Raw genomic sequence first — 13,802 nt, 5'->3', positions numbered from 1 at the left:
AAAAGATGCTCTTGGATCTGGAAATGAATTTGTCCAGAAGGTTCTTTGGAAGTCAAGAATAAGTCACAAATCTTGGGCTTAAAGCCATTTTATTAGATGTTCCTAGCAAAAGAACAGTAAAACATAACAGTAGGTAGGTAAGGAAAGGTACGTCACATCTGGAGTTTCTCCTGTTAGCGGACAACTTCCCTCCACGCTTCTCTGACGTAGTGGGGAACCGTGTACGAGGCAAGTTACAGCAGTGGTTTGCCATTGCCTTCTGCTGGGTGAGTTTCCAAAGAGATCACCGGCTCGTAACCCAGCATGAATGGAAAGTGTGCAGGGGAGTAGCTGGGACCTTTTGTCTCGATGTCCGGCACTGATGCCAGTACGCCACCAGCTGGGTCCTAACGGCAGGTAACTAACTCTAATTGTAACCAATTTACTCTACAGTAAGTACAGAGGAAAGAGAGAACAAAGAAGGTAACAAAGAACATTGCTTCGTGGTCAAGCTTTATACTAAGAACTAGCTGAAACTTGCATAAAGATAATTAAACTACAAGAAAAATCACAATTTAGACCATAATCGAACAACGCCCATCTAAACTTATCCTATTTGTCTATGTTTGATCCATAACTTTTGCTATCCATGCACCTGTTCAAATGACTTTTCAATGTTGTTATTGTACACTCTGGTGTTCATGGGGTGTCCAGGGAGGGGCAGCACCTCTGGTGAAGGGGCTTGTCATGTCTACTCTGGGGCAACTCACTTACCTTTGATCCTCATTGAACACTGGGCTCTCAGCGGGTTCAAGTTGTTGTTCGCATGTGACAGCGGCCACACCTTAGTACTCTGCTATGACAGGCGGGCTAAACCAGGTGAGGGTAGCCGACGGACTCATACCCCAGTGAGATTGGGACATGCCTGTTCTAGCACGCGAAGTCAGCTCCAGCAGACTGGTTGGATGAGATCCACAGTGAGGTCCGTTGGCTAGGAAGGCGGCTCCGCAAAGCTCCATGGAGAGTGAAGGGCATGACAAGGCCCGAGAGAGTGTAACTGGCCCAGAAATACAACTCCACTTCAAAAACTCTCCCGCACAGGTTTCCTGTCATCATCAGACGTGATGGACAACCATCATAACCATATTGTACCCTGGTCAACCACTTCTTCAGGCATCTCATTGTTACGAGAGCAGGTACAGGAGCCTGAAGACACAAGCTCAACATTTTAGGAACAACTTCTTCCCCTCCGCCATCAGATTTCTGAATGGAAAATGAACCCATGTATACTACCTCACTGCTTTTTTCTTCTTTTGCTCTCTTTTTACACTGCACTTATTTATTTTTTTGTGTGTGTTGGCACGTGGTCAAGTGGTTAAGGCGTTCGTCTAGTGATCTGAAGGTCGCTAGTTCGAGCCTTGGCTGAAGCAGCGTGTTGTGTCCTTGAGCAAGGCACTTAAACACACATTGCTCTGTGATGACACCGGTGCCAAGTTGTATGGGTCCTAATGCCCTTCCCTTGGACAACATCGGTGGCATGGAAAGGGGAGACTTGCAGTATGGGCAGCTGCCAGTCTTCCATACAACCTTGCCCAGGCCTGCGCCCTGGAAACCTTCCAAGGCGCAAATCTATGGTCCCACGAGACTAACGGATGCCTATTTATTTTTTTATATGTGTTCTTATTGTAATTTATAGTTTTATAAAAAAAAACTTATGTGTTGCAATGTACGCTGCTGTGAAACAACAAATTTCACAACATATGTCACTGATATTAAACCTGATTCTGATTCTGATTCATTTCATATACTATCCTCAATCTGGGTGAAAAAGTTGCCCCTCAGGTTCCTGTTAATTCTTTTCTCCCTCACTTTAAACCTATAATCTCTAGTGTTTGATTCTGTAACCCCAGAAAAAGAGAATGTGTGCTTTCTTCCTATTGCTGCTACTAATAATTTTACGTTCTGTACCTTTATATGATCACCCTCATCCTTTTGATCTCCAAGGAGAAAATAACTCCCAACCTGCTCAGCCTCTCTGCACAACTCAGTCCCATAAGTCTTGGCAACATCCTCATAAATCTCCTGTGCATGCTTTCCAGCTGGATCCCTAGCAGTTCAAATTTTATATCATTTTTATTACTTTTATAACAAAATAAGAGCTTTCAGCAAGTGTGGGAGACTTTGTTTACATTGGCACCATTTGACAACCAGAAGCAGCTATGAATGATTAAATGATTTGAAATTCACTTGGGTTAGAGATTATGAGTTAAGAAAGTGGGGATAAAAATTATGTAATTTTACTGTTAAACATCTTATAGTTAGATTAAGTCCAGTTGGGAATGAAATCACAAAGCACGCAAGCAAAGGATGCTATAAATATGGAAATTTCTGCTCCCAAGGATGCAGGTGCTGGAAGTCAATGGGAAGCTGGAGATGAAAATCAGCAGAATGTTATTTGTGAAAAGAGATAGAGAATGGAGACAGACATGTGGTATTGAGATACAGTTCAGCCATGCTGATACAGACTTTTACTCTAGGCTCTCACTTTCCCACTTTTGTGGAAAAAAACCTTTTTTGAGATAAAGTTTGAGGGATTTGGTATATCACCAAAGACTCTCACAAATTTCTACAGACGTAGAGTGAAAAGCATTCAAACTTGCATCACTGTCTGGCATGGAGGGGCCACTGCACAGGATCAGAAAAGGCTGTCGAAGGTTGCAAACTCAGATGGCTCCATCATGGGCACTAGCCTCCCCAGCACTGAGGACATTTTCAGAAGGCAATGCCTCAAAAAGGTGGCATCTATCATTAAGGAACCCCATCACCCAAGACATTCCCTATGCTCATTACTTACCATCAGGGAGGAGGTATAGAAGCTTGAAGACACAATGGGCCGGCTGGTTGCGCAATGGCATCAGCACCGGACCCTGGAACGGAGGTTCCCAGGCTCGAACCCAGTCGGGTCCGCTCCCGAGTACGCTTTCCATCCGTGCCGGGTTGAGTGTCGAGATCGCAACTCGGCCTCGTAAAATAAAGGGAAAAATACTGTGAAATATCAGTGTGAGGAGCGGTGCACCACACAGTCTCTCTCTCTTGCTCTGCGCCTTGTAAAGGCATGAAAAAGACATCGTCCCTTCAACATCGCACACGCACACGCACGCACGCACACGCCAAAAAAATATAAAAATTTTAAAAAAGAAGCCTGAAGACACACACTCAATGTCTTAGATACAGCTTCTTCCCCTCCACCATCAGATTTATGAATAGACAACAAAACAATACATGAACACTACATCACTTGTTTTTTTCTCTTTTTGCACTATTTATTTAATTTATATATATAGTCTTGTAACTTATAGATTTTTAATGCATTGCACTGTACAGCTGCTGCCAAACAACAAATTTCATGACATATGACAGTGATATTAAACCTGATTTTGATTATAAAGATCCTATGGCAATCAGTTCCGATACTTGCAGTTATTGGTTTATTGTGTTTGTTAATGCCACCGTGCTGGTTGTATTAATGTCAACAGGAACAAAAATGCAACACTGTAATATGATGCAGTACTGGTAGTCACAAATACCTTACCCACTCATTACGTTTTCCAGTACCCTACCCCTGCCCAAGGAAGCAAAGCCCTTTGACATTGCAGCATCGGCAGAATTAGTTGATATGTGACGCAACATTTGGACTTTGGGCTGCAATGGAAAACAAATCTCCTCAGATCAGCCAGCCATTAAACAGCACAACTGTAAACCAAATGTTTTGTAGGCAACATATCCAAAACCATCCATCTACATTATTGCCCAAAATGTGGTTCACAATTTAATTGAGTTAATCAAAAGCCAACAAGCTGATGTTTTTCTGAGGTGTAGCCTCATAATGTGTTTTTAAGTAATCTATTTCTGGTTTCATCCCCGTTGTTCAGTTATTGGCAACTACCCCAACACAAGCCTGTTGGTCAATGGCTTGATGGAGAAGTGTGGTGCACTCACAAAGCGTAACAAAATCCTTTGGCATTGTATAACCTGCATCTGTAATTCACCATTCTCACAGACCAACCCAGGATGTGACGATAAAAGGTCTCTTATGCACCTAGCAGCCATTTTGTATTCAATCTCTGGGCTTAAAGAAGTGCGTTCACCTCTGTTTCTGTTGTTTATGACTTTATCCTGGTAAGGAATGTCCAGTTACTTGTTGTAAAGTTTGTGAAGGCCTATGAGAAATGTGAGAGGCCTCTTAGAATAATGTGAATAGCAAAAAGCAGCTTGAACAAGCAAAACAGCATGTGGTTGGATGAAGATAGAATGCACAGTGTGAAGTGTGAAAGAGATTAACACAAATGTGAGAATTAATCCAAACATAGCGAGTTATTGCTGGTACAGTTTTAAGGGTGTTAACCAGTGGTGAATTTGATGCAGTCAGCGGAAGGTGGTTGCTAAGAAGAATTCTATGCTGGGGTTATGAGGTTATGTACAACAAGGGTTTCTGTAGCATTTAGAGGCTGGATTCAGATGTCAAGATGGTGCTGAGCTGTAGTCCCAGTTGAGATCGAGGCTCAAACTAACTTGTTTTTTCAGTTATTTTTTGATTGGTAGGAAATGGTTTTGGGGATAGATAGGGGAGTTAGGGGACAGGTTAAGGATCCATGAGCAGGGACGTGGGGAAATTAGAGAGCAGTCCAGAGTCTAAACCTCTGCTCTGCGTTTGAAGGCCAGCAACATGGATGTGGTCAAAGGCGGGCTGGCAGACCAACTAGTGCTTGGGGTCTTGTCATCGATAAGTCTGAGCTCAGGACCTGGACTTCAGATCCTCATCCAGGGTCCTCACTCTTCATCATTGGCAAGTCCTGAGTTAACACCAAAGATTAAATTCCAAAGGTCGATCAGAAGTCCAGAAGTCAAGGCCCGATAGCTGGAGTCCTGAGTCTGCTGGAGAAGTCAAAGGTCCAACATTTGCAAATCTATGAGCCCCCTCGAGGCTGGAGGCCATAGAAGGCCTGTTCTGGTGTTGGAGGAATGTGCCTGTGCATGGGTGGGTGGCTGGGTGGGAGAGAGGGAGGGATAGGGCTTGTTTTGCTGTTGTTAATTTATCACTTGGCATGTTCTGTTTTGTTGTGATCTGTGTTGTTCTGCCAACATTGTGAACATGCTATGTTGGCACTGCAACGTGTTATGATGCTTATGGGCTGCCCCCATCACATCCTTGTCTGTGTTGGTTGTTAACTCAAATGAGGCACTTCACGATATGCTTCCATGTACATACACATGGTAAATAAATCTGAATCTGATTAAGCTGTAAAGAGAAGTCACATGTTGAAAATTAGTCCCTCCATTCTACTTCCACCTTAGCCTCCTGCAATGTTACAGCAATGCCTAATGCAAGTCTGAGGAGCAGTGCCTTATTGTTCTTCTGAGCACATCGCAGTCTTCCGGACTTATTACTGAACTCTACAACTTCTGGTCACAGAGTTGTTTGCTCAGTATTTTCCTCAGACATTTCTTTCTGGTTTACTCATTTATGAGGCCACTTTCCCACCAACAATCTACTCACTGGTGCTTAGTTTGTGTCTTGCATGGAGCACTGGACTCTGGACCTAATTGTAGCTTTGGTCCAAGCATAGACTGAAGGGCTAAATTCAGGAGATGAGTCAAGAGTCATGGCTATTAACATCAAGGCACCATTTGACCAGGTGTACCTCAAGGCACCTTGGCAAAACTGAAGTCAATGGGCATCAAAAGTAAACACTCCATGGGTGGCCTTGTTTAAAGGAGAATGCTTCTGGATGTTGGAAAACAATTAATACTACTTTAGTACAGTTGTGCAGGAGTACAATGTCAACAACTTTTAAGGAACTCAAAACCATCCAGGGCAAAATAACCACTTAATTAACTGCCTAATAAACTACTTTATATACTCTCTCCCTCCACTACCAGCGCACAGTGGCCACATTGTATACCATCCATATGATGTACCATTGTTACTGTACTTGCCCAGGCTGCTCTGATAGTGCCTCCCAAACCCACCAGCTATACCACCAAGAAGAACAAGGGTAGCTTGCAGGCTCCTTTCCAAGTTGCGCACCAAACCGACTTGGTATTTGTCACCAGTCTTTCCTCATTTCTTATACCAAATTCCCGAACCCATGGGAGCATGTTCACTAGAGGCACTGAAGCAGATCAGAAAGGTAGTTCACCCCGCCGCTTTCTGTAGGATAATTATTGGTATATATTGGAGTATTATTTTCACATGTGGGGATACAGTGAAAAGCTTGTCTTGATTGCTGTTTATACAGATCAAATCATTACACAGTGCGTTGATTTAGAAAAGGGCAAAAGTATAGCAATGCACATTAAAGTGTAAAAGTTATTGAAACGGTGCAGTGCAGGTAACTGATAAAGTGAATGACCATAATGAGGTAGATTGTGAGTCCAAGAGTCCATCTTATTGTACAAGAGTCTGATAACAGTGGAATAGATGCTGTCCTCGAGCTGGGTGATATGTGCTTTTGTATCTTCTTGCTGATGGGAGAAAGGAGAAGAGAGAATGCCTGGGGGATGGGATCTCCGATTATGCTAGCTGCTTTACTAAGGCAGCAAAAAGCATAGATAGAATTAATAGAGGGGCGGCTGGTTTCCATGATGTGTTGAGCTGTGTCCACAGCTCTCTGCAGTTTCCTGCAGCCATGTGCAAAGCCGTTAGCATACCAAGCTGTTAAGCATTCAGACAGAATGCTTTCTATGGTGCATCGATAAAAAGTGATCAGAGTAGACAGGGACATGCTAAATTTCTCTAGCCTCCTGGGGAAGAAGAGGTGTTGGTGAGGTTTCTTGGCCATGACATTAACGTATAGACAACTATGAATGGACAATAAACGCCATCCTTGCTAGCGGTGCCCAGGTCATGGAAATTAATGATATGCATGTGTGCAGGGTCCACAGACAGAGATTCCAGAGGCTGAGGGGGGTAAGAGCCCCCCTCTTCAAGCTTCAGATGGTGCATCACAATAAAGTGCTGACAACTCACAATATAGCATTAAACTAGGCTTGCTTACTTGGCTTATCAGGTCTCCAAGACATAATTTCCATGCGCACCCAAGACTTAATCTTGGGCTTTTAACGTTGAAGTGCCCACTATTCACAATAAGCTAAAATAGGACTGTTTTATCACATCAATCTGAGTTGGACTTTGTACCTAAGTTTCCAGAGATTAGTGGACGATGGCTGACCTTTCACACATGCACACTACACTCTTTCTCTGAAGTGTATTGAAATTCTACCTTCACTTTAATTCCTTTCAGAACTTTGTAAATAGGATAAAAAAATTCTGTTGTGTGCCGATAGAAAATATGTGTGAATGTAAAAACGTGGGTGATTGAAGTTCATATTCTAGTGTTTGTTAAATATAAACATTTATATTCAATTAAAATTTAACATATTGTAATGCATATGGTCTTCTATGTAACTTAGATTAAGGTACAGTATGTACTTTATAATAGTTGTTAAGATCCTATCATAAAGGCCATTGCCAAGGTTCATTACACCCACTATAATTATGATAATCGAGAACTAAAAGGACAAAGCAAATACTTTGTCAAGAATCAGTGGTCCTTATTGTTGCTGGTTATTACCCTGTGAACACAATTTATCCAACCTGCAGCTGATTTTTCAGGAACAGAATCAAAATAGACATCAGCCTGGCTCAGAAACTCAAAACAATTTAGAATGCCATGGCTGCTGTTGAAACTAATGTGCAAATCTGTAGGTCATAACAAAGTGGGGAGGAGGGGAGGAGAAGATGCGGCGCGACGCAGCGCGCACGGCCGCTCCGAAATGATATCATATCTGTAAGTAGGTACCATGCACAATCCTGATTTGATGGAGGCAGACGTGAGAAGCACAGAGGAACATCTGGAGAAACTTCTGAAATACCTGCTTCGCTGCCGCTGCTACTGTGCGATCAAGAATCTCCAGAGGAGAAGGGCCCAAATCCTTGGCTTTGCCTACTGCCTGTTGCTGGGGCCGGGGTTGAAGTGCTCAGCAGAGATGGTGCTCGGTGCTCGGTGTCGGAGGGCTGGTCGGAGGCTCGAAGTTTTCAGACGGACTCAAGAGTCGGCTGTGGTCGGGTGCTTCCAGGGTGCTGCATCGGCAAGTTTGCGGCGCTGGAAGCTCATGGCAGGAAGAGAGTTTCTCTTCCTTCTACCGTCTGCGTGAGATAATGGGACTTCCGAGAGACTTCGAGACATTTTTTACCGTGCCCATGGTCTGTTCTTTATCAAGTTATAGTATTGCTTTGCGCTGTTGTAACTATATGTTATAACTATGTGGTTTTTGTCAGTGTTTTTAGTCTTGGTTTGTCTTGTGTTTCTGTGATATCATTCTGGAGGAACATGCACGCATTACCAAATGACAATAAAAGAGGACTGTGTGTCCTCATAATCTAATCTAAAAAATTCTTTAAAAATCCATAGATAGGAGGCATAGCTCAAGTGGAGAGCCAGGAATATTTCTCCCAGCGCAGAAGTAGCTAATACAAGGTGGCAAAATGATAAGGTGATTGGAGGAAATTAGTGGAGTGATATCAGAGATAGGTTCTTTACACAGGGAGTGGTAGCTGCATGGAACATCCTGGAGGTGGTGGTGGTAGAGGCAGATATATTAGGGACATTTATAGGCACAAGCATCATAGGACAATGGAGGACTAGGCAGGATGGAAGGGTTAGATTGATCTTAGAGTAAGTCAAAATATCAGTACCACATCATGGGTGGAAAGGCCTGTACTGTGCTGTTATGTTCTATGTTTTATGTTCTATAAGAGAGCTTGGATTATTAGCCTTGAAATTTGTCTAAACCACTTTCCAGTGTTAAAACAACATTTGCAATCCCTCAAATGGCATTTTAGGACACCATGTAAATGATAAAACGTGCTTGCGTCAGTTATAAGGCAGGTCTAACCATAGAAAATTCTCATGATCTATTGGAATGATTGGTGTCAAAGAGCTGAATTTCCTGCAGTCATAGTTTCTCTCCAATCAGTTCTGACCTTTCTTTGGCAATCCCTCGGGATCAAGGATGACTTGTTTACTTTCCAGTGCTCTGTGTGTTCCGAAGGGCTGATGAGGTCAATGTGGGGCCAGCAGACTTTGCCATGGGTGGTTCAGGAGGTACTTAATCAGATGATGGATGTTTAGCTTGGGAGGTGGTGCGGTCCTTCTGCTATTTAGGCTAAGTTTCCAGCATACTTCTGACGAATGTATCTAAGGTTCTCAGCGTTATCCCATCAGCTTCTTCTTTACTTAGAGCAGTCATGGGCAAAGATTCCAAGTTAATGGGGATGTCACCTTTTCTCAGAGGCTTTGAGAACATTCTTGAATCTTTTCTGCTGTGCACCTGGTAATCTCTTCCAATGGCAGGACTATGAGTACAGTGTATGCTTCAAGATTTTGGAGTCAGGCATGTGAAAGATATGGCCTGTCCAACAGAGGTAACTCATTATAGCTGGGGCCTCAATGCTGGAGAAGTTGGCTTGGGGACAATGCTGAAATTGTGATGAAGATAAGAGAGAATTGGGTGCAGATCTTACAGCATCTCTGGTTCCCATTTCTTTGTATCAAATATTTTCCTGAAACATTCCCTGCCCTTCTTTGGTGGCCCTTCAGGTTTTGTGTCAATATTGAAATGGAGCTCTTCAAATGTTGAAGTCAATTTATAATTGCAGTTGATTGATGGGGGCAGACACTAGGTTGATAAGGAACATGGATTATCTTGGGCTTTAACTGACCGCAGAACCCTTCATTCACACTCATAAAAATTGCTGGTGAGCGCAGCATCTATAGGAAGAGGTACAGTCAATGTTTCGGGCCGAGACCCTTCGTCAGGACTAACTGAAGGAAGAGATAGTAAGAGATCTGAAAGTGGGAGGAGGAGCGGGAGATCTGAAATGATAGGAGAAGACAGGAGGGGGAGGGATATGGGGTTTACAAGCACAACTTAAAATGTTAGTTCCTGTCACTTATGAGCAACTATCTGTTAACACCTCTTGACCAGCTTTCATCTCAACGTCAACTTTATTTCCTTCTGCAATTTTATACTGTAACATGAGCTGATGTTGTATACTTACTGTTCTAAATCATTTAATTAGTCTATATAAAGGCCTGGCTAGTTCTACAGACAGGAACAGAAATGTGGAGACTTTGTCATTCTTTCTGGTGCATATTCTCAATCCAGTTTAACTTCTGATCGTGTCTGGGCAATATTAACTATGAGAAAATCTTGCTGTGGACTGGAATTGATTTATTTTGACTAGATGTTTGAGTAGTATTGAAACACGGTTTATGGAGATCAGTGGTGTGATCTTTGCAAGTGCTGGAGTACATCATGCAGGCATGCTTTTGGCATTGACCTGACTCCAAACTGGTGTCCACGTGAATCCGGTGTTAAGGCCAAAGTTGATTCCAAAGTGAAGTCCTATGTGACTCCCATCCCAGTGTATTTTACTGCTGTTTGCTATTTTAACCTGGAGGCAAAATTTGTTTTTAAATTATCTACACACAAGTACAAGTGTGATTGTAATTGTGAGACAGTGGAATGGTAGCATGGATTTTCTGTGAGCCAAATGCTACATGCAGAATGTAAGGATGCATTTGAAATGATAATTTTAGCACTCTGACAACAACAATATTTATTAATATCAAAATATTCATAAAAGGATATACAAGAAATATAAAAAAGAGCGATTTTCTTATGAAAATAGGTTGAGCAAGCTAGGGCCTTTCCCTTCGGAGCAAAGGAGGACGAGAGGTGACTTCAAGAGATGTGCAAGACAATGAGAGGCATAGACTGAGTGGACAGCCAGAGACGTTTTCCCCAGGGCTGAAATGGAAGTTTGCATAATTTTAAGGTGATAGGAAGAAAGCATTGAGGGGGGATGTGAGTGGTAGGTTTCTTACACTGAGTGGTGGGTGAATGGAACACACTGCCAGGCTTGGTAGAAGAGCCAGATATTAGGGACATTTAAGAAACACTTCAATATCCACATGGAGGATAGAAAAATAAAGTGTTATTTAAGAGGGAAGGGGTAGGAGTACGATGTTGGAGTAGGTTATGAGTTCAGCATAACATTAGGGTCTGTTCTGTGCTGCAATGTTCAATGTTCTATGTTCTTTAAGTTCATTGTGTTGTTCGGCCTATGCATTAATAGTCTTTTGTGATCTGCATATTTGTAATGTTAGCACATTTTAAGTACAAGACACTGAGGTGGTTTCTTTCGATTTACTGGGAGAGTCTTTTATCCCTGACCCAGCCCTAAAGTCTAGCAGACGCAGGACATCGGATTGCAGCTCTTTCACACAAAGCCTTTGCACTGGCTGCACCAAGTACTCTGATAGTCATCACTCTTAAGGCCTCTCACTGCTACCCAGCCACAATGAAAGAATGATGATTCAGTAAAGTCGAGTCAAGTTTATTGCTGTATACAGTGAGATACAGGTGCAATGAAAATTTGCTTGCAGCCACATCACAAGCGTGTAAGCTCAGACAACACATAGAATATAAATTACTCATAAATTCTACAATTCATAGTCATAGTCATAGTCATAGTCATACTTCATTGATCTAGCGGGAAATTGGTTTTTGTTACAGTTGCACCATAAATAATTAAATAGTAATAAAATCATAAATAGTTAAATAGTAATATGTAAATTATGCCAGGAAATAAGTCCAGGACCAGCCTATTGGCTCAGGGTGTCTGACCCTCCAAGGGAGGAGTTGTAAAGTTTGATGGCCACAGGCAGGAATGACTTCCTATGACGCTCTGTGTTGCATCTCGGTGGAATGAGTCTCTGGCTGAATGTACTCCTGTGCCCAACCAGTACATTATGTAGTGGATGGGAGACATTGACCAAGATGGCATGCAACTTGGACAGCATTCTCTTTTCAGACACCACTGTGAGAGAGTCCAGTTCCATCCCTACAACATCACTGGCCTTACGAATGAGTTTGTTGATTCTGTTGGTGTGTGCTACCCTCAGCCTGCTGCCCCAGCACACAACAGCAAACATGATAGCACTGGTCACCACAGACTCGTAGAACATCCTCAGCATTGTCTGGCAGATGTTAAAGGACCTCAGTCTCCTCAGGAAATAGAGATGGTCTGACCCTTCTTGTAGACAGCCTCAGTGTTCTTTGACCAGTCCAGTTTATTGTCAATTCATATCCCCAGGTATTTGTAATCCTCCACCATGTCCACACTGACCCCCTGGATGGAAACAGGGGTCACCAGTACCTTAGCTCTCCTCAGGTCTACCACCAGCTCCTTAGTCATTTTCACATTAAGCTACAGATAATTCTGCTCACACCATGTGACAAAGTTTCCTACCATAGCCCTGTACTCAGCCTCATCTCCCTTGCTGATGCATCCAACTATGGCAGAGTCATCAGAAAACTTCTGAAGATGACAACACTCTGAGCAGTAGTTGAAGTCCGAGGTGTAAGTGGTGAAGAGAAAAGGAGACAAGACAGTCCCCCGTGGAGCCCCAGTGCTGCTGATCACTCTGTTGGACACAGAGTGTTGCAAACACACGTACTGTGGTCTGCCAGTCAGGTAATCTAGAATCCCTGATACCAGGAAAGCATCCACCTGCATTGCTGTCAGCTTCTCACCCAGCAGCAGGGCGGATGGTGTTGAACACACTGGAGAAGTCAGATTCAGTGAAGAATAAGACTGCAAAACTAGGCATTAGTGCAAACAACCACAACCTGATACAAGTCAATGGTAGAGCAAGAGTTTTGTTGCTGAGTTAAGATTAAGGTTGTGCAAGAACCTGATGGTTGTGTGAAAGAAGCTGTAGTGTTGGGCTTCAGGGTCCATACCTCCTGCCTGACACTAGCATTGAGCAGAGAGCGTGAACTGGATGGTGGGGATCTTTGATGGACAGGGGCTGTGTATTGTTTGGAATGTAACTTTTGGAATTGTGCTTGTTGGCTCTTTTCTAATTTGCTGTATTCTGCATATGTCCCTTGTTGTTCAATACCTGCTTGAGCATAGAACACTTTTGTTCTCGTTCACTCTATTCTTTGTAGACTTCTAAGTTTAAAGAATGGTTGTATACCATATACAACCTTGAGATTCATCTTCTTGCAAGCAGTCACAAAACAAAGAACCACAATAAGATACACGAAAAACTTCACACCACAAGACATCCAATGTGCAAAGAAAGAACAAATTGTGCAAACAATAAAAACGTAAACAAATAATACACAGAACATGGTCTGCAGAGCCGCTTTAAATGAGACCATAGCCACGGTACTAGTTCAGCACTGAGCTGAGTTCAGCTGATCGAGAGCCTGAAGACTGCAGGCCACGACAGCAGAGTCAGTTCAATGCTGAGCCAAGTACAACTGGTCCAGAAGCTCAATGGGTGCAAGGCAACAACTGTGCTCAAACGTGGTGGTGTGGACCAAAGACTTCTGCACCTCCTGCCTGATGGTAAAAGAGAGAAGAGGCGTTGGGTCAAATGCAGGCAGACAGTACAGGCTCAAGTGGGAGATCCTGGCTGACACAGGTCAATGATCTCAACATCGGTTTGTCCTCCACTGTTGGATTTGATGCCTTAATTTTTTTAATCTGGCTCGGTGCTCAACTCAGCGAAGCGTTGGTCTGTTTCTCACTCACAGACCTGCACCCCACAGCTTCAATCCAGCCAGACATTTCAATACAGCCCAGCGTTTCAATCTGAACCAAAATCATCTCCAGCAATGGCCGCTGTGCCTGTACCTGAATACTCGAGAGTCTATTTTGGTGAATATTTAAGGATACCTCA

This window comes from Mobula hypostoma, chromosome 20, assembly GCF_963921235.1.
Source record: "Mobula hypostoma chromosome 20, sMobHyp1.1, whole genome shotgun sequence".
NCBI lineage: Eukaryota > Metazoa > Chordata > Chondrichthyes > Myliobatiformes > Myliobatidae > Mobula > Mobula hypostoma.
Note: the sequence above shows the minus strand (reverse complement) of the source record.